The following is a 23,334-nucleotide window of genomic DNA, read 5'->3' as shown; positions in this document are numbered from 1 at the left end:
GACGACAATGATATGGGTCTCGTCTGGGGTCTAGGTTCCGATCGTGACAAAGTGAGTAGAGGGATCCATGTTATTCTTCTAGTATCCGATCCCTCAACCTATATAAATCTGGAACACATAATCTCCTTTGGTACCTTAAAACACCATCCCCCCAAGGAGAACGAATTATTCAACTTGCCAAAAACTGATTATTTCCACTCTATTAAGGCTAAATACAGGTTTTGTATAGACTTCACAACAACCACTAAAGATGACTTAAAGTTATGATCAACTATAGCACCCCCATCAGGAGAACTCTGCAACCTCACCCCGAACCTAGCCAACCTATGTACTTCCCTTGTTACGTCTTTCGTGGCTTTGTAAAGATGGGATACATTACCCATAGTCATATGACTTAGGGCATCTGCAACTACATTAAACTTGCCGGGGTGATACAGTACACTCATATCAATATCTTTAAACAACTCTAGTAACTATATTTGTCGAAGATTCAAATCCTTTTGGGTAAACACTTATTGGAGAGTCTTATGATCGGTAAAAAGATAAACATGAACGTTTTACATGTAAGGCCTCCAAATTTTCAATGAAACACCACGGTTGTTAATTTAAGGTCGTGATTGATGTAATTTCTCTCATGTACATCTAGTTGCCTAGAGGCATAAGCTATAACCTTATTGTGTTGCACATTCACACACCATAAACCCACGCATGATGCATCACAATAATTCACAAAATAATTTGTTTCCTCCGGTAAGGTCAACACTGGAGCAGAAGTAAGCCTAGCTTTCAACAATTAGAAGCTTTTCTAACATGACTTCGACCACTTAAATTTTTACTCTTTTAGGTCAAAGTAGTCAAAGGAGACGGAATGGATGTGAAACTATCCACCAACCTCCAATATTAACCTGCTAAATCGAAGAAAATCCTTATATCAATTGGAGTCAATTGTCTAGGCCATTTTTTCAGCGGTTCCATTTTGCTTGGGTCTATTCACTCCCTCACTAGAGATGATGTGCCCAAGAAATGTCACCAACCTCAACCTAAATTCACAATTGCTATATTTGGTATACAATTGATGTTCTTTAAGGGTTTGTTATACTTTCCTAAAATGATCTGTATGATCATCCTCATTCTTCGAATATACCAAGATATCTTCAATGAATACATTGACAAATAAGTCTAGGTAATTTTTAAATATTCTATTCATTTGGTCAATAAACGCCGCCAGAGCATTAGTGTGACCGAAAGACATGACCAGGAACTCATTGTGACTATGCCTAATCCGAAAGGCTGTCTTTGGTATATCCTCACCTCTCACCCTAAGTTGGTGATACCCCGATCTGAAGTCAATTTTTGAAAAGTAACTCGCCCCTTGGAGCCGATTAAACAATTCATCAATCCGAAAGAGAGGGTACTTATTCTTAATGGTAATCGTGTTGAGTTGGCGGTAATCAATAAACATTCTCAAGGACCCATCTTTCATCTTCACAAATAAAATAGGAGCACCCCACGGAGATATAATAAGCCTTTGTAACGACCTGTTTAGTTGTTTTGAGAAGCAAATTTTATTTCTGGAAAAAGTGGCTGAGACGACGGATCTCACGACAGACCGTCATGGGCACGATGGACCGTCGAGGGGGTCTCGTTCCAAAACACTTAGAATTTTGATATTTGGGTACTGAAATCGACTCTCTGAACTTCGTGACAAATTGGCAGGACAAACTGTCACAGGCGTGACGGGCCGTCACAGATCCTTTAGTGAAATTTAGTCACTGAACTTTGTGACGGAAACAGCAGGACGGACCGTGGACGGCACGACGGGCCGTCAAAGACTGCGTAATCCAAGGCTGGGTCGGATTTCTGTTTAATATTTTAAGGGGCGTTTTGGACTATTCTTGCTTATAATTATGAAGTTAGTGGTTGAATATTAATAATCCAATTTCTTGAGGGTTAAAGGAGATAACCTTAAATTAATTAGTGGGCTACTTTTACCACCTTTGATACTTAATTATATGCTAATTAGGGTAAAAGAATAAGGGTTGGAATAAGAAAAATAGAAAGAACAAAGAGAGGGAGAAACGAACGATCGAGAGAGAGAGGAACGAAGAAGAAAGCATAGATTTTGAGGATTTGCTTGTTTGATAACAATTCTTCGGTGGAGGTAGGTTATGGTTTTTATGATATTCGTAGTAAACTCTTAATAGCGAATGATATGTATTGGTTAGTGTTGTAAACCCTTCTATATGCCTAATTGTATGCTTGCATGAATGTGATTATATAATTGTGATAAAATAAGCATGATAAAGCTATTGAATCCTAATTCTTTAAAAGCCCTAATCTACTTTGTTAATGATAATGCCTTGGTATAAAAGAAGGCCTGATGAACGAAAGTAGTGAGATTAGGGGATCGGGTGCCATGTTCCGGTACCAGGATAGTATATGAGGATCGGAGTGTCAAGTTCCGACACCAGGATAGTATATGGATCGGGTGCCACGTTCCTGTATCAAGATAGTATATGAGGATCGGAGTGTCACTTTCCGACACCAGGATAGTTTATTGATTGGGTGCCATAATCTGGTACCAGGATAGTATATTAGGATCGGAGTTTCATGTTCCGACACCAGGATAGTATATGTATCGGGTGCCACATTCTGGTACCAGGATAGTATATGAGGATCGCAGTGTCATGTTCCGACACCAGAATAGAATATGGATCTGGTGTCACGTTCCGGCACCAGGATTAGTAAAGAGAATGAATCTTAAAATATGTTAATATACTCAATTTAATGAACCTAATTCCCAAATGAATATGATGGGGCGGCGTGAGTCCTCATTGATGTACTTGGTGTTGTGACCAAGGGTTACGGTAATTGTAAATGTCGCATGTTTAATATTGTAGTTGATATTATGATATTATCTGATATATATTGTTTTCTATTTTGAGTTGGCCGATGATATCTACTGAGTACCTGTGTTTTGTACTGACCCCTACTTGTATGTCTTTCTCTTGTTATTTGTGGAGTGCAGCAAACGTGCCGTCGTCTTCAACTCAACAGCAACTCTAGCCAGTCTTCACCACGTCAGATTTCAGGGTGAGCTATTGTTCCTAGCTTGGACTGGATTCTCTCTCATTCATGTCTTGATGTCCTTGATGTTCGGACATGGAATATCTCTTGTATTTGTTTTAGTTTCCTAGACATTCTTAGACTTAGTAATTTGAGGATAGATGTTCTTGTGATGATGACTTCCAGATTTTGGGAATAATAAGTTTTGATTTTCATTAATGAGTTTAAGTCTTCCGCATTATATTATGTTAATTATGGTTGAAATGTTGGGGTTTCGATTGGTTGGTTCGCTCACATAGTAGGATAAGTGTGGGTGCCTCTCGCGATCTGTTTTGGGTCGTGACAAACTTGGTATCAGAGCATTAGGTTCGTTGGTCTCATCACACAAGAACGAGTCTAGTAGATTCTTAAGGAACGGTAGGGGGACGCCTTTACTTTTCTTTGAGAGGCTATAAGACTTTAGGAAAATTCCATTCTTTCTTTCTTTCTTTCGTGCTATTACTTGGGTCCAATTGCTATCTAGGTGATACAAATTGTTATCTGACCATCTTCACTCTATTTCGCAGATGGTTAGAACTAGAGCAACGACTGCGCCAACACCAACACCGACAAGACAAGAAGCGTCTGAGCCAGCCACTGGGGTTGTAGCTTGATGAGGAGTAGTGGCAAGTGGCCGTGAAAGAGGTTGTGGGAGGATGTCCTCTAGAGGAAGAGGACAAACACCTAGCCCATCTAGTACTAGGGCGGTGACTCCTCCACCGACTAAGGAAGTGGTAAGAGAGGGTGAGGTAGGGGAGGATCAACAAGTACAGAATGAGGTATTTCCACCCCAACCTACCCCAGAGATCATCAATCAGGTTCTTGCTTATCTTAGCGGGTTATCTGATCAGGGCCAGACACCTCCAGTGTTTTCTGCACCAGCACCTCAGGTTCCGGAGGTACAACATGCAGCTACTGTGGCTCCCCGCATGGATGCCTCATTGGAAATAGGCACGTTTCCTCGTCTGACTACAGGGTCTATAATGACAAATGATCAGCATGAACTTTTCAGTAAGTTCCTGAAATTGAAACCTCCAGTATGCAAGGGTGCTGAATCTGAGGATGCCTATGATTTTCTGGTTGACTGTCATGAGCTACTACACAAGATGGGTATAGTAGAACGGTTTGGTGTTGAGTTTGTGACTTATCAGTTTCAAGGGAACGCCAAAATGTGGTGGCGGTCACATGTTGAGTGTCAACCAACAGAGGCACCACCTATGAATTGGGCATCATTCTATAGCTTGTTTATGGAGAAGTATATCCCCCGGACTTTGAGGGATAGGAAAAGAGATGAGTTCTTGAGCCTAGAGCAAGGTAGGATGTCGGTTACTGCATATGAGGCTAAGTTTCGTGCATTATCCAGGTATGCCACCAAACTTTTTTTCAGTCCACAAGAGAGGATTTGCCGTTTTGTGAAGGGGTTGAGGTTAGAATTGCGGATTTCAGCTTACAGGTAGCGGCTATGGCAAAATCCTTTCAAGAAGTGGTAGACTTTGTGATAGAGGTGAAAGGAGTGAAGCCAGATGACTTCACCATAGCATCGACATCAAAAAGGTTTCAAAATGGAGGTAAGTTTAATGGTTCTTACTCTAGAGGACAGGGTTCAGGAGGTTACTCAGTCCGACCAATTCAGTGTTCACTACAGACTGTAGTTGGGGGTCCACCTCAGACCGGTCAACACTTCTCTGAGTTTGGAGGTTATCCCCAGGCTTCGTCATTCTCACAGAGACCTATGCTTGAATCCACAAAATGTTATGGATGTGGGGAGACTGGACACATTAAGAGGTATTGTCAAAAATAGAGTTACGGACCTCAAATAGTCAGAGGTAGAGGTGGTCATGGAAGAGGCTGTCATCCTGGAGGGCGTGGTGGCCGAGGTATTGGTGGTCACCAAAACGGCCGGGGTGACGGCAAATGGGAACTACTGCAGCGCAACCTGGTAGAGGCAACGGACAGACTGGTGATAGGGCCCATTGTTACGCTTTCCCTGGACGGTCGGAAGCGGAGACATCAGATGTTGTTATCACAGGTAACTTTTTGGTTTGTGATTGTATGGCTTCTGTATTATTTGATCCTGGCTCCACATTTTCATATGTATCTTCCGCATTTTCTAATGGTTTTAATTTACATTGTGAATTGCTTGACATGCCTATTCGGGTTTCTACTCCGGTGGGTGAGTCTGTGATAGTTGAAGAGGTGTATAGGTCTTGTCTTGTGACTTTTGTGGGGACAAATACTCATGTATACTTGGTTATCTTAGAAATGGTTGACTTCGATGTAATTCTGGGTATGACTTGGCTTTGTCCAAATTTTGCATTCTTGGATTGTAATGCTAAAACTGTGACGTTAGCCAAGCCTGGGACAGATCCGTTAGTGTGGGAGGGTGACTACACTTCCAATCCAGTTTGTATCATCTCCTTTCTTCGTGCTAAGAGAATGGTTAGTAAGGGTTGTTTATCTTTCTTGGCATACCTCAGGGATGATACCACCCAAGTACCTTTAATTGAGTCGGTTTCAATAGTCCGTGAGTTTCTGGATGTGTTTCCCGCAGACCTTCCTAGTATGCCACCGGATAGGGATATCGACTTTTGCATTGAACTGGAGTCGGGTACTCACCCCATTTCCATACCTCTTTATAGAATGGCTCCAGCAGAGCTAAGGGAGTTAAAGGCCCAACTTCAAGAGTTGTTAAGTAAAGGATTCATTAGGCCAAGTGCATCCCCTTGGGGTGCTCCGGTGTTATTTGTGAAAAAGTAGGATGGGTTTTTTCGGATGTGCATAGACTACCGACAGTTGAATAAGGTAACGAATAAGAACAAGTATCCTCTTCCTCGCATTGATGATTTGTTCGATCAGTTACATGGAGCTTGTACCTTCTAAAAAATCGACTTCAGATCTGGTTATCATCAATTGAAAATACGGGCAGCAGATGTGCCCAAGACTGCTTTTCAGACAAGGTATGGACATTATGAGTTCTTAGTAATGTCTTTTGGGCTTACGAATCCCCCTGCTACTTTCATGAGCTTGATGAATGGGATTTTTAAGCCATATCGGGACCTCTTTGTAATTGTATTTATTGATGATATAATGGTATACTCAAAGAGCAAGAAAGAACATGAGGAGCACTTGAGAATTGTGTTGGAAATGTTGAGGGAGAGAAAGCTTTATGCCAAATTCTCTAAGTGAGAGTTTTGGCTAGATTCAGTGTCTTTCTTACGGCACGTAGTTTCTAAGGATGGAGTTATGGTGGATCCTTCTAAGATTGAGACAGCGAAGAATTGGGTATGACCTACTAATGTGTCAAAAATAAGGAGCTTTGTTGGTTTAGCTAGCTATTACCGTCGATTTGTCAAGAGATTCTCTTCCATTGCTTCCCAATTGACGAACTTCACTAAGCATAATGTTTCATTTGTATGGTCGGACGAATGTGAGGAAAGCTTTCAGAAACTGAAGAGCTTGTTGACTACTGCACCAATCCTTACCCTGCCAGTGGAAGGTAAGAATTTCATTGTCTATTGTGATGCATCCTATTTGGGTTTGGGTGCAGTGATAATGCAAGAGAAGAACGTAATTGCTTATGCTTCAAGGCAATTAAAGGTGAATGAACGTAACTATCCGACCCACGATTTTGAATTGGCCGCAGTTGTGTTTGAAATAAAGCAATGGAGACATTATCTATATGGGGTCAAGTGTGAAGTCTATACAGATCATCGTAGTCTACAGTATGTCTTTCTCAGAAAGATTTGAACTTGAGATAGAGGAGATGGATGGAACTACTGAAGGATTATGATGTTACCATCTTGTATCACCCAGGAAAGGCTAATGTTGTGGCAGACGCCTTGAGTAGAAAAGCAGAGAGCCTGGGTAGTTTAGCCCACTTACAAGTTTCTAGACGCCCATTGGCTAGAGAGGTTCAGATTCTGGCTAACTACATTATGAGGTTAGAAGTATATGAGAATGGAGGATTTTTTGCCAGTGTGGAGGCGAGATCTTCTTTTCTTGAAAAGATTAAGGGAAGACAGTTTGATGATGAGAAACTAAGCCGAATTCGGGATATGGTGTTGCAAGGAGAGGCTAAAGAAGCAATAATGGATTAGGAAGGTGTTTTGAGAATTAAGGGAAGGGTATGTGTGCCCTGTGTTGATGATTTGATCCACACTATTTTTACAGAGGCTCATAGTTCCGGATATTCTATACATCCTGGTGCAACAAAGATGTACCGTGACCTAAAGCAACACTTTTGGTGGAGTAGAATGCAGCGCGACATTATGAATTTTGTTGCCAAATGTCCAAATTGTCAGAAAGTAAAGTATGAACACCAGAGGTCCGGAGGAACACTTCAGAGAATGCCCATTACTGAATGGAAGTGGGAGAGAATTACAATGGACTTCGTGGTTGGTCTTCCAAAGACATTGGGGAAGTTTGACTCTATTTGGGTAATTGTGGACAGATTAACTAAGTCTGCTCACTTCATCCCGGGCAAGGTGACCTACAATGCAGAGAAGTTAGCCAGACTCTACATCTCAGAAATTGTTCGATTGCATGGAGTTCCACTTTGTATCATATCGGATAGAGGTACGCAGTTTACTTCTAAGTTTTGGAGAACATTGCTTGCTGAATTAGGTACTAGGTTGGACCTTAGTACTGCATTTCACCCTCAGACCAATGGTCAGTCTGAGCGAACAATTCAGGTGTTGGAAGATATGCTTCGTGCATGTGTGATAGAATTTGGGGGTCATTAGGATAACTTCTTACCCTTAGCGGAATTTCATACAACAATAGCTATAACTCAAGAATGGATATGACTCCTTTCGAAGCATTGTATGGGAGGAGATGTAGGTCTCCCATTGGTTGGTTTGATGCATTTGAGGTTGGACCTTGGGGTACTGATCTTTTGAGGGATTCATTAGAGAAGGTGAAATCTATTCAAGAAAAGCTTTTAGCGGCTCAAAGCAGGCAAAAGGAATATGCAGATCGAAAGGTTAGAGACTTGGAGTTCATGGAGGGTGACCAAGTCTTGCTGAAGGTTTCGCCCATGAAAAGGGTGATGCGGTTTGGAAAAAGAGGTAAGCTAAGCCCAAGGTATATTGGACCATTTGAAGTACTTAAGCGAGTAAGGGAGGTGGCTTATGAATTAGCCTTACCCCAGGACTGTCAGGAGTGCATTCGGTATTTCATGTGTCTACGTTGAAAAGATACCATGGGGATGGAAACTACATCATTCGCTGGGATTCGGTTCTTCTTGATGAGAATTTGACTTATGAGGAGGAGCCTGTTGCCATTCTAGATAGAGAAATTAGCAAGTTGAGATCAAGGGAGATTGCATCCATCAAAGTTCAATGGAAGAATCGACCAGTTGAAGAGTACACCTAGGAGAAGTAGGCTAATATGCGAGAAAGATACCCACACCTGTTTACAGATTCAAGTAGTCCTTTTTGCCCTTGTTTTTGTTCTCGTGATCGTTCGGAGACGAACGATGAATAAATTGGTATCTATTGTAAGGACGTGTTTAGTCATTTTGAGCAGCAGATTTTATTTCTGGAAAAACTGGCTGAGACGACGGATCCCACGATGGACCGTCATGGGCACGACGGACCGTTGAGGGGGTCTCGTTGCAAAACACTTGGAATTCTGAAATTTGGGTACTGAAATCGACTCTCTGAACTTCGTGGCGGAATGGCAGGACGTACCATCACAGGCGTGACGGGGCGTCATAGATACTTTAGTGAAATTTAGTCTCTGAACTTTGTGACGGAAGAAGCAGGATGGACCGTCGTAGCCACGACGGGCCATCACAGACAGCATAATCCCAAGCTGGGTCAGATTTCTGTTTAATATTTTAAGGGGCGTTTTGGACTATTCCTACTTATAATTATAAAGTTAGTGGTTGAATATTAATAATCCAATTTCTTGAGGGTTAAAGGAGATAACATTAAATTAATTAGTGGGCTACTTTTACCATCTTTGATACTTAATTATATGCTAATTAGGGTAAAAGAAAAAGGGTTGGAATAAGAAAAATAGAAAGAACAGAGAGAGGGAGAAATGAACGATCGAGAGAGAGAGTAACGAAGAAGAAAGCAAAGATTTTGAGGATTAGCTTGCTTGATCACAATTCTTCGGTTGAGGTAGGTTATGGTTTTTATGCTATTCGTAGTAACTCTTAATAGCGAATGATATGTATTGGTTAGTGTTGTAAACCCTTCTATATGCTTAATTATATGCTTGAACGAATGTGATTATCTAATTGTGATAAAATAAGCATGATGAAGCTATTATATCCTAAATCTTGGAAAGCCATAATCTACTTTGTTAATGATGATGCCTTGGTATAAAAGAAGTCTTGATGAACGAAAGTAGTGAGATTAGGGGACCGGTTGCCACGTTTCGGTACAAGGATAGTATATGAGGATCGGAGTGTCACGTTCCAACACAAGGATAATATATGGATAGAGTGCCACGTTTCGGTACCAGGATAGTACATGAAGATCGGAGTGTCACGTTCTGACACCAGGATAGTATATGGATCGGGTGCCATGTTCTGGTACCAGGATAGTATATGAGGATTGGAGTGTCACATTCCGACACCAGGATAGAATATGGATTGGGTGTCACGTTCCGGCACTAGGATTAGTAAAGAGAATGAATCTAGAAATATGTCAATATACTCAATTTAACGAACCTAATTCCCAAATGAGTATGATGGGGAGGCGTGAGTCCTCATTGATGTATTTGGTTTTGTGACCAAGGGTTACGGTAATTGTAAATGTCGCATGTTGAGTATTGTAGTTGATTTTATGATATTATCTGATATTTACTATTTTCTATTTTGAGTTGACCGATAATATCTACTCAAAACCTGTGTTTTGTAATGACCCCTACTTGTATGTTTTTCTCTTGTTATTTGTGGAGTGCAGCAAACGTGTCATCGTCTTCAACTCAACAGCAACTCTAGCCAGTCTTCACCGCGTCAGATTTCAGGGTGAGCTATTGTTCCTAGCTCGAACTGGATTCTCTCTCATTCATGTCTTGATGTCCTTGAAGTTTGGACATGGACTATCTCTTGTATTTATTTTGGTTTCCTAGACATTCTTAGACTTAGTAATTTGAGGATAGATGTTCTTGTGATGATGACTTCCAGATTTTGGGAATAATAAGTTTTGATTTTCATTAATGAGTTTAAGTTTTCCACATTATATTATGTTAATTATGGTTGAAATTTTGGGGTTTAGATTGGTTGGTTCGCTCACATAGTAGGATAAGTGTGGGTGCCACTCGCGACCCGTTTTGGGTCGTGACAACCTTATAAAACCGTTATCTAGTAAATCCTTGAGTTGAACCTTCAACTCTTTCAACTCGTTTAGAGCCATCTGATAGGGAGGAATTGATATGGGATTTATATTCAATAGCTAATCAATGCCAAATTCAATTTCTAATTCGGGAAGAATACCAGTAAGGTCATTAGAGAAGACCTTCGAAAACTCAATAACTGCGGGTACCGACTTGATGGGAGGGACTTCAGAGTCTAGATCTTGGACTCTTACTATATGATATGGACAACCTTTTGAGATTATTTTTCATGCTTTTAGACAAGAAATAATATGACCTCTAGTAATAGAATTTCCCCCCTTCCACTCAACAATAAGTTTATTTGGGAGGTTAAACCTCACCACTCTTGTCCTACAAACAATGGATGCAGATGCAAAACATGCATGCAACCAATCCATACCCAATATAATATCCAAATCAATCATATGAAGTTCCACTAGATCAACATAAGAAACACTATTTGGCTACATTATAAGACATTTTCTATAAACCCTTTTTTGCAACAACATAGACCACATGATCAAGTATTAAATTTAGTGTGATAAAACCCTACACTGAAAGAAGGCAGACTACTTTCCAAAGTAGTACCAAAACATGAAACATAGCAACTACGTGGATCCACTAGCTTGTATTCCTATGGGGGCAACGTAATTCAAGAACTAGGAGATATAGTTGAGACCCTTTTTTTGCGCCATGCATTATAGTCTCCAATCTCAAGAGAATGTATTATTCTTACCTTCTCTTTGTTGGAAGGGCCACTCCTCAAACTAGTTCACTCGGTGCTAAGATATAGTTTCTTTTTGAAATATCTTTATGCCTTTAATTATCAATCATAGCTTAATTTAGGCCATAGGGTCTACCCCTTATATAATAATCATCATCAATAGCTCAATAACAAGTGTATGAGTATATGTCTTTTCATCACAATTCAAATAAGTGAGGTTAACACATTAGCATTTGATATCATATTAAGGAACATTGATAGTTTTCACCATCCTTATATCAAATACACCTTAATCAATCTCACAACATAGTCAATACATTTCACATCAACATCATACCACCCTATAATCCTATTATAAGGCATTCTCTAATGTAATATCATGACTTACCAACAATTAATCACAATTGGAAGTAAAGATAGAGATTTTAAGACTTACCCTCATAGTCTATCACCACGTTCTTACCATCAACCCATAAATAAACCCAACTTGGGGAGAAACATCATCACACAATGATAACCAATAAGATAACAAGGCAAATTTCATCACTATCACACGAGTCAACTCTAGATCACAACTTTAGACAACATACATAGGGTAATTTCACATTATAATTGATTAACTAAATCATATCTGAAGAACTAGAATGGTAGGCCTATAATTCATCTTAATTTAATCAAAACAACAGCATCTGATAGTAATCAAATATATAACCAATTCAATTGAATGATCACAATACAATATAGGTCAAGATCACTACATAGGGTTAGGTTTGGAGGATCATGCTCTTTAATTTAGACCAAACATGAAAGCTTACAATAAACAAGTTGAATTACTTGTTAATCTACTCAATATAACTTTAAGAAATCATTAACAACTCAGTCCATAACTTCAATTTCGTAGTTGAATGAAACCGATAATAAAACTTAACTTTTGAAATCTATTTTTGAAGGAACGATTTGAGGAAAGAATCTCAAAGGTGAATTGAACCCATAGCTTAAATTTTGTCAACTATTTTATGGGGAATTCATCCCTTTCCAGCTCCCAAACCGTAATCCTTGCTAGTCTTAAATGGTGAGTTCATGTAGAGAGAGAAATAAGACAAAAGCAAGAGAGTTTATTTGATAGTTGTCTTAAGTTTAATGAGGGTTGTGGGTATTTATAGTGGGACTTAATCAACTTAATTATTTTTCCGATCGATGGGCCGTCTATGTGTCGATGGACATCCCTCCTTTTGTCCTGCACTCATTTCTCTTGGTCAGAGACTATGCAGGCGAGGGCTTCCTCCAATTGTCTAAGTGTAGGACGAGATGAGAGTGGCATCGACGACCGTCGATCCTTATGCATACCGTATCCTGCACCTTTGCACTCCGTTGATGAGTTCAGAGGTTGTATAGGTGAAGGGACCTTCTCCACGACCTAAGTGTGGGACGACAGTGGCTTCGATGGCCAATCGATCCACACACGAGCAGTCTTCTATCCCATCAATGCACACTACGATGTAGTGTTGCATTAAACTACAAGGATCCTTGGTTCTTCCTTAGGGAGTCGCAACCAGAAGTTTCAAACTTAAAAAAACTCAAACATCTATTATCTACCTTTCCACAAATTTTTGAACATTTCCGACTCCTAGAAGTTAGTCAATTAAGCTAAGATACACTAACATCCCTTTGAACCAACTTCCCGGACGTCATGGACGTTGTTGGACACTTTCATTCTTGAACCTCCTAAATGACCTATATTCATTCAAAATGGACTTCGAAACAATACGTAGACCTTATGACACCTACGTTAGGCTTTACAATCTGTCTTGGATTTTCAAGGTTTTAAAGGTTGCATGATGAGAACTTAATTAAAATTAGGTGATCACCATGTTACCGAAAGAAGATGCATGTCCCTCCTTTGAATATGATAAGAGCCTATGTGTTTTCTGAGTTAAAGGGTGAGTGAATGTAAGTTTTGCTTGTTTGTGTGCATTGAGTGCTAAAATGAGTTGAAAATGTGTTGGTTGTAATGTGGTGCATTAACTTCTATGTGATGATGTTCTGAATATGATGTACTTCTCTATATAAATTGAAGTTCTTGTTTGTTCTTAAAGTAGTCTAAGTGTCATTCAAGGACGAGCGTTCCCAAGTGGTGGATATTGTAAGATCCCAAAATGAGTTAGGGTTTCTAGAGCCTAACATGTTCTTCATAATGTTAAAAGGTCCTAAACTGACTTATTTTATGGTATTGAGGCAGTCTGTAAAGATTGAGGTGATTTGGAAGTCAAACTTCAAGGGACGACCAAGACATTCGACGACTAGTCACCTATATGTCTCATGTGTCTATTGTAACAATCCTAAAAATGACTATGCTAAGTAATGTCTAACGAATCTAGAATGCCTAGATTAGGCGGGGTTCACACGTATTGATGCGCGTAGATCCAGACCTCTAAACCTCTTCAATACCCAAGACACTAACATGGTGAGTTAGTCAAGCTAGGAAAGGTTGGGTCCAGCCATGTAGGGCACCCCAATATGAAGATTTACTCGATGAGCCTTTACCGGACTTAAAAAGGGGAAATCTTATGTTTGGAGGATCTAGGGGTAAAGTGGTCTTTTTCCATGCTAAGGGTAGTATAGTAATTACCCTAATTATGTAACTAATTATTTAACTAATGAGGTGGAGGGGTATTTTTGTCGAAAGTGCAGAAAGTGCCCATTGAGGAAAATCTTGCTCCACCCGTTTCGAATCTAGGTGGGAGCAATGGTTTAACATGATTATTTATATTGGTGGATTAATTTAATTAATTAATTAAATACAGATTTAAGAAAAAGGAAATTTAGATTATTATTAATTAATTAATTAATTAATGGGGTGGTTTGGGTCGGGTCAACCCGGAGGGACCTGTTTTCATGATGGGACATCATAGGTTCGAACCTCGACGGAAGCAACATTTAAGTGGATTATAGTGAGGTTGATAATCTATTTTTTGTAAGGTCATTATGGTCATTTAACATATAATTCAAAAAAAGAGATTTAAACTTTTGAACATATCTTATTTTAACTAAGTCTCAACTATAATCCTAATCCTAAGGAACCTCTCTCTTTTTCACGTTTCATCCTCTCTCACGATCTGCCTCTCTCTCTCTCTCTCTCTCTCTTTCATGTTATCTCTGCTTGACCAATACATAAAAACATAAAATCTACAATAGTTCTTTAGACTTGAAGAACTTACAGGAAATATATAAACAAACAAACGAACCAAAAATGTAAAACAAAGTTCCGTCGGGTTTTTGTTGGGGTTTCGGGATTTGGATGTGAGTTTGGAAAAGTTTTTTGAAATGAAAGTCGTGGGTTGAAAAACATTTAAATTAGGTATGGGTTTCTCTCCTGGAAACCTTTCTACAACAGAATTTTCTTTCCCATGAATTCAACGAATCTTGAAACTAGGGTTATTCCTGTTCTTGTCGAACACCTTTTCCCTAGTATCCCTTTGATCTCAATGTTAAATAGGTTAGAGATAATGTTGTTGGTATTTTTGCGGGTAGTTTATGTGTGAAGTATGATTTTTGTGATAATTTGGTCATGATTATGTGTTTGGAATTTTAAGTATGTAAAATTATGTCAACCGAAAGTATGTGAAAAATGATATGTTTTTATGGTTGAAGTTTATGTGCGAATGTTTGTGTACATCATGAGTTGTAAAAGTTGTGTAATGTTTCTGGATGTAATGGTAATTATTGGCTGAATATATTCATAAAAATATTACACTTAAATATGCACCAATTTGATCCATGAAATTCCTTAAAAATTAACGTATGAATTGTGATATAAATAAGATGAAAATAGTGAACAAATTTCCAGCATTTGGTAGTTTGGATTCAGTCAAACAAAGTGGTACAAAACACAATGAAAAATGAATATAAAATAAGTCAAATCACTAAGGATTGAACCGAAGACATCATTACATGAAAACTACAAAAAAAATCAACAAAAGATTAAGACAAAAATTGATTGGAAGAGACTAAATTTCCTGCCTGCTGGAAATTGTCATGAACACTGTTTTATAATGAGGTATATGAAAAGAATTAAAAATATGTATAACTTAAAATAGCTTACTAGAAAGCCAATGGAGTCTCTACTTAAACGTGTCTATCATGTTTTATACTTATATGATAATATCTTATAACTTTTGTTGGTTGTATCTATGTTTCCTTGTGGCCTTAAGTGATGCATTGCACCAAGTATCACTAGAAGGTTATTTGGGAGGTTAACAAATAAACGAAAAGAAAGCTCACTGTTTAGGAAAAATTAGTTCACTATAAAGTGACCTCAATGATTACTTAAATTTTATATCTGATTTTCTACAATGTTTTGCCTTTGAATATGTCTATATAAACTATGTGAATTATATAAATTCTACTGCATAAAGGTTTTATGAAGATTTACTTACAAAAAGGCATGAAGTATGATTTCAGGAAAATGTCCATTTTTAAATGCATGTTTTTACATGGTTTGAATACTTAGTGCATTCTTGTATTAATTCCCCTTCTTCTCTACTTTTTAACCAAAGTGTAGTTTATGGATTCTTAGAAAGGATGTCTAATATTGAGGATCTTGATTGATGATTTCCAATCACAAGGAAATGGGTCATTATGTTCTAAGGATGTCCTACTCATGTCTATTGTAAAATTTATTAAATGTTGTATAGTTATGTCTTATGTTTTAAGGGTCCTATCCCTAATGTATTCTAATGTTGTTGAGTCTATGATGGAAAAGAGACTTACGGTCTAAATATGTACTATGACTTATATTTTCTATATATATGAAGTGATGTTTGTAGCATATGATGTGCTTTAAAAAAATTTAAATTTTCTGCTAAATTTACTATGTCAATGCGATTAATGATAACTATGGGCTTGTATAAGACCTACGAGAGGTTAAGTACGCCATGTTAGTTCTAGGGGTTACTCCCCATATGTTACAATTCTACTCAATTGATGTTGATTCTAAGATGGCAAAGGAGACTAAGAGTTTAACTATGTATTATGACTTATTTTACATGTACATATGAAATGATAATTCTAGCATATGATGTCCTATGAGAAGTTTTGAATTTCCGTTAAATTTTCAATGACAATGCGATGTATGATGTCTATGAGCTTGTAAAAAACCTCTGAAAGGTCAAGTACGCAATTTTACTTTTAGGGGGTGGTTACCGACTGTGAAAATATCAATACAATATGCCACATACATGCCTACAACAACAGTATCAAATGATAAAGGAAGGAACAAGTGTATTTTGACATAAGCAAAATCATAGCTAGAATAGAAGAATGTAAAAATCCTCGGACTTGACGATATACCAACAAATCAGGAAATATGTCCAAGTCTTCCATAGAGTGGGCTCTTACACTTCAATGGTTAGTCCTATTTTTTTTAGGGAAAAGGGAAAGAATATGGGTTATTACAAATCACATGTTCTAAATATGGAAATTTTTGCAAGTAAAACCATTGAAATCATGCTAAAGGGAAATTTTGTTCAAAATCATGCTAAGTCAGTTTTAAAAGTCATTATGCACATACAAGATCATATACAAGTCAATGATCATAATATCACTTAAGGCAAGTTCATATCCAACATAAGACCAACATCAACATCAAGTCATATCGACACAAAAAACATCATCATAAGGTCATATCAACATGAATAACATCATCATAAAGTCACAACAACAATTCATCTACTACAGTTCATGACATCAAAACATATAATAACCTTACTCACAATCCACTCCCACACCTACAAGTGCAATGCTCATGTTAAGCCCCATGACCCCAGATAATCAAGTAAACTAGAAAATAGACTAATAGAAATTTCTATACTTCATATAACATCATATCATGTATATTGAACATCATACATATCAATTTAGACCATGTAGCACCTCTTATGTCACCCAATTATTGTTCACTTTATTACTTTCATTCGTTCATTTTACTTTCAGAAACAATCACCTTAACCGAAAAAAGACCATGTGAGCTGAACATATAATTCAGTGTCATAAAACCCCACGCCGAAAGAAAGTGCTATACTCGCTAAGCTATAACCAAAACAGGAACATAACATTCTAGGTGGATTCACTATGTAGTTTTCCAATGCGGAGAAAGTGTTAATAAACTAGGAGATATGTGTTGAACCCTCTTTATCCCCATTATCATTGGAGTCCTCATCTCATGTGAATCATTGTAAACCTACATTCCCTCATTAGGTTGGGATACCTCTTATATCAAGTTCGCTCGATGCTTAGATATAGTACCTTTTTGAAATATCCTTAAACTTTTCTTAATCATCATATCTTAATATAGACAATATGAGACTAACCCCTTGTATAAACATTTCATTAGATCATTAGGTATAGGATGAGAATTTCCTTTTATCGTAAAATATCATTAGTGAGATCAACACATCATAGTCATAGTAATAAACACACAAAAGAATCACTTCCAACCTTGCATCATCATACCCTTACCAAGGTCCACAATTAAACATATTTATAATATGAGATCATATGCACAATATCATCATATTTCTATTATATTCATAAATGATACATCAATTTTACATAATTATCAATAATAAACCCTCATTATTGAACTGAAGAACTCATAATCATAAAGTTTTTACCAAATAACCTCCAAAAGATCCTTCATGATATTACCCTCAATTCTACATTACTCATCCATCAAGTAACCCATTATCTTCATATAATAGTGAATTAAACATTAACATATTCAATTCTCACATCACTATTCATCTACAAGTCCAATTCATAACTAGTGTTACGGAAAATGTTTCATTCATGGATTCCTTCATACAACTAGGTCAAAGACTAAGAACTACATAAATTAACAATAAAAAACCATAATATATATATATATATATTTATATGTATGTATGTATGTATGTATATATATATATATATATATATATATATATAAACCAAAGTAATTCAATATCAAATCAATTTGAAAGACAATTCAAGAAATTGGAAGAAAACCCATGTTTTAGACATCTTTGGTAACAAATTTTCAAGAGCCTTTTAAGGAAAGAGATCCAAAGAGTGAATCTTCCATACCTTAAGGTTCCTTGAAGATTAATGAAGAAAATCTTTAGTCTTTATTCCCTAGGGAACGTTTAAGCTTGGCCTTTAATGGGGTCTTTAGAGAACGTAGAGAGAAGTTAGGGAGAGTTGGGATTGGGAATAATGGGGTGTTAAGTTAGTTTAATGAGTTATAACTCTTTTATATTTTACTAAATTAATAACCCCTTAAACCCCTATTAATTAATTAAATAATTAATAAACTAACCTAACTTAACTCAAAAAAGGTAGTTGACTCGAGTGTCAAACAATGACTGCCCATCTACGGGGTGTCGACCAGAGTACTTCCCCGTATCTGCAATCCGTCATTATATTCATAGAGTAATTTTTGAGCATTTTTTTCAAAATGTCTAAGTATGAACCTACAACTAGAATCGATAGGTTGTTAACCCATTGAGGGTTTGTCATTTAATCTGTCGTTAGCCACTGGCAGTTTGAATACTTTTTTGACAAATGGAAGGGTCCTCCTCAAAAACCCATAGGGTGGTCCGAGGGGAGTTGAACCTTGATATTTTGACCCTAAATACACTCTAATCCTTGATTAACTCCTTTGTACCAAATTTCCCTAAATTAGGACTCTTAAAAACCCCTTGAAACATACAAAGTCACAATATCTCATCCTTTACAAATCTCCGAATGTCATAGTCGTTTCGTGATGTTTTGTTTCTAACACATCATAATTAGTTTCAATACATTATTTTAGAGTTAGAAACAATGTTAAGATATAAGTTCATGATGTGAGGTTCGAGGGTCATCAAATTGTGGACTATTACATTATCCCCTCTTGGGAACATTTGCCCGTTAATAACACCTAAATCTTTTTATAGTGAGATAATGAAACTCAATACTAGAAGCCCAACAAACAATAACATCATAAAATCAAAGTGATTCACATCCCAGAGGAGTACGTAAAAACTCCATTCAACACATAAACATGACATTACACGTAGCAACTCTATCAACCATTTACCACATATAAAAGATCAATATTTCATATTACATAATGAGGAACTACCTTCTCAATATCAACATAACTTTAACATAAACATCAAGGGTTACCATGAAAACCTTCTTTGAAGCAACATTGAACATGCTCATTACCATTTCATGAAGACAACCATGCAGATAACACAAAATAGTGCTAGATAAGCAACATGACATTTTTCCACGAAAACTAATTTTAGCATGTAGCAATAATATGCACATAGTACAAAACCAAGACAAGTTCAACATTATTCATTATTTTATATTAAGAGGAATACTACTAACCTCAACTTTGGCTAGAATTTTTAGGAAATAGATGAGGATAACGGGACTTGATGCGGACCTTGTCCTCCCATGTTGCTCCCTCAACTAGGTGGTTTCTCCATAGTATTTTTACGGGGGTCACCTCTTTGTTCCTCAATTTCTGGACTTTGCGATCTTGAATTTCAACTGGAACCTATGCATAGGAAAGGATCTCATTCACCCCTAATCCTTCAATATGGAGAATGGATACCGGGTCCCTTATACACTTGTTAAGCATGAAGACATGAAATACGGGATGAACTGAGGCTAGTTCACTTGGTAACTTCAAGTCATAAGAAACCGTCCCTACCAGTTTCACTATCTAACAAAGACCCACATACCAGGGACTAAGCTTTCCCTTTTTACTAAATCTCATCGTCTTTTCATTGGTGAAATCTTAAAGTAGACCATATCACCAACATCAAATTCAAGATCTCTTATTCTATTGTTGACATAAGATGTTTGCTGACTATAGGTTGTTTCTAATTTATCCCTTATCATGCAAACTTTATCCAATGCCCCATTGATTATCTTGGGATAAAGAAGTGAAGACTCTCGTAGCTCAGACCACCAATCTGGATATCACCATCTCCTACCATAGAGTTCCTCAAAAGGTTCAATTGAAATACTCGAATGTTAGACATTATTTTATGAGAGCTCAATCAACGGTAGATGATCATCCCAATTACCCTTGAGTCTATAATACAAGCTCTCAACATCTATTCTAGGGTTTGGATTGTAATCTCCTCTTAAACATCCATTTGAAAATGAAAAGAGGTACTACGTTTTACTTTAGTACCTATATCCTTTGGAAAGGACCTCAAAAAATTAGAAGAGAATGGGGAACGTCTATCCAAGATGATGGACAAAAGGATACTATGTAAAATCACAATCTCATTAAGGTACAATCTAGAATACTCTTCCGTTGAATGAGTATATTTTACGGGGATAAAGTGGGAAGATTTGATCAATCTATAAATGATCACCTATATTGAGTCATTTTGACTCCGGATTTGAGGCAAACCCAATACAAAATCCATATTGATATCTTTCCACTTCCAAGTAGGAAATTCCATTAATTGAGTTAAACCACCGTGAATTTAATTTTTGTGTTTAACTTGTTTAATATTAGGACATTTATCCACAAACTCCACTATGTCCCTTTTAAAACCATCCCACCAATAAACCTCTTTAAAATCGCGATAAATTTTGGTTGCACTTGGATGAATGGAATATCGGGAACCATGAGTTTATTAAAAACTTATCCCCTTAGACCATCAATATCTTGTACACACTATAATGCCCCAAGAGTACCCCCTAGAAGTTAAGGCATTTACTAATTGGAACACGGCATACTTGACTTCTCGGACATCTTGTATAAGCCCTTTCACATAGTTCATTGCATACACGTACATAAAGTAGTACATAATTAAAAATTTTCCCAAGAAATAGTAATAATTCAAATTATCTCTTTTAGAGAAAAACATAGTGAAACTCTAAGTCTCAAAGTCGCCATCTTAGACACATAAATATATTGGAACACGACCCATACTTCAATTGATAGAAAATAGCTAAGCATATTACAATAGTTTACATAAGGAAATATAAACTTCATGATGTCCTCGAATCTAGTGAGAACATACAAACTCTTGCTATAATGAATGGTAATCCAAGCTTCACTTCGAGACTCCTCTCTAATTCCACCTACACCTTTAGATATAGATAAAATATATGGAATTAGTACATTGCATGTACTAAGTATGGCATAATGCATTAATTCATGATAAAAATAAATTTGTATCAAACATTCTCTTTTGAGTAAAACTTCATATCATAAGTATAAGAATCACATATAACACCAACATCGCATATATTACACAAATTCACTTTAAAATACATAAGCATGAGACCCTCATACCAAAGGTGATTCTAAGGCCCAATTCAGTAAGTTATGAAGAAACATCCTATAAAATACCTTGACACACACCAAAGATATCATTTTAGGTTACTTAAAATAAGATTATTCCTACATCATTAATTAAACATCTACATAGAATTACTCTAAGACTCACTTATGTAAGACATGAAGAGGCCGCCCATACACCCTCTTCAAGCCTACCTAAATAATACTCAAAGTTATTCTAGGTAAGTACATTTTTTATTAACATTAATATAGATAAGTAATTATGTCCATTAGACCTTTTAAGAGACATTCACCAATAAAGGACTTTCACATAATGGTTTTGGAGAAGAACTAGAGACTCCCATTCTGACATATTCAAAGCCTAGTCATGAAATGTCTAGATAGCGTGCCATTCAACTATTTAATCATTATAATACTTATCCAACACTAGCATCTATCCCAAATGATTAAAATAGGAAATAACTTACATAGACACTACTAGCTAGGCACGAAATCCAGAGTCTACCCTACTACGACGGCGTGTGTTCTACTTGCCAATGGTATAACTAGGACACTACCCATGTAGACACATGGTAAAGGAATGTCAAGGGATTTTAAAACACTAGTCTCCTACTTAAGTTGAGTCACATTGTACTCTAGTCTCCTTCTCAAGTAGAGCTACAACCCTTACATATTCAGTTGTTGTTAGACTTTGTTCTCATAGAGTATGTTCAATCATCTAAAGGTATATGAGAAGGTACCATCTCTTTGTCCAACATACTCATAATACCCCTGCCAAGACTGTGTGTACTAGGGATGCCACTAACGGTCCATAAGGATAACTAACTTTTAACCTTCTTTTTATTTAGAAGGTTCAACATATTAGTTATGCTTAGAAGGGTACAATGTTAGGTCTACGGATCCTAGATTTTCATTCAACAGTCATTCATAGACATACAAGACAAAGGTGCATAAGCTTACTAAGGCACGATGTTCATACACATATTGTTCATTTATCAAGTAAAGGGCATAGGTATACCAAAGCAAGAAACACATAATTATAATCTTATCACCTATATAATAACATTTAAGAATCACAAAGAGACAACTAAATATATTTTCTAGTCATTCTACTCACTTCTATAGAATCATCAATATAAACGATAACAAACCTCATATAAGTCATCATGAAGCATCATACTTCAACTTCAAGTCATTCACATAAAGACTTAACTATAGCCTATTAGTGACACCTATCTTAAACTAGGAGAACTCATGATTAGACTTCACATAACACATAAGTCATGAAGACCTTCGTATTACTCACATAATCAAGTTAGAACACGATAATATCATAATAAATGAAGTAATTCCGACGAGGTCACTTAATTAACAAGTATAACATATAAGCACCGCCACCATAAGTTGAACATTCCAATCTTAATCACAATTCAAGACCTATAATATGTAATATGAAGAGAGTTAGGGCAGCATAATACAAATTCACTCTTACAACTTTAATCCTAAGAGAATTCAACCAACTCAATACCCAAAGGACCTTACCAATGGACATAATCACCTATTCGATCCAATAATCATAATGAACAATCAAATTAAAGGTAGTTCCATATGAATTTATAAGTCTAAGACATCCATATATGATTCTAACAAAATTCTTTTAATTCAATAGTCCAAATCAAAGTACACAAGAATGCAATAGTATAGAGATATGATCATTTCACCTATAAAATAGTCAAAACTAGGAGTGCACGGTTTGCATGGGTCCATAGAGTTTTAAGGTGAACATCATAAATTTAACATCAATTAAATCATACGACAA

This window comes from Solanum lycopersicum, chromosome 9 (genome assembly GCF_036512215.1).
Source record: "Solanum lycopersicum chromosome 9, SLM_r2.1".
Taxonomy (NCBI): Eukaryota; Viridiplantae; Streptophyta; class Magnoliopsida; order Solanales; family Solanaceae; genus Solanum; species Solanum lycopersicum.
Note: the sequence above shows the minus strand (reverse complement) of the source record.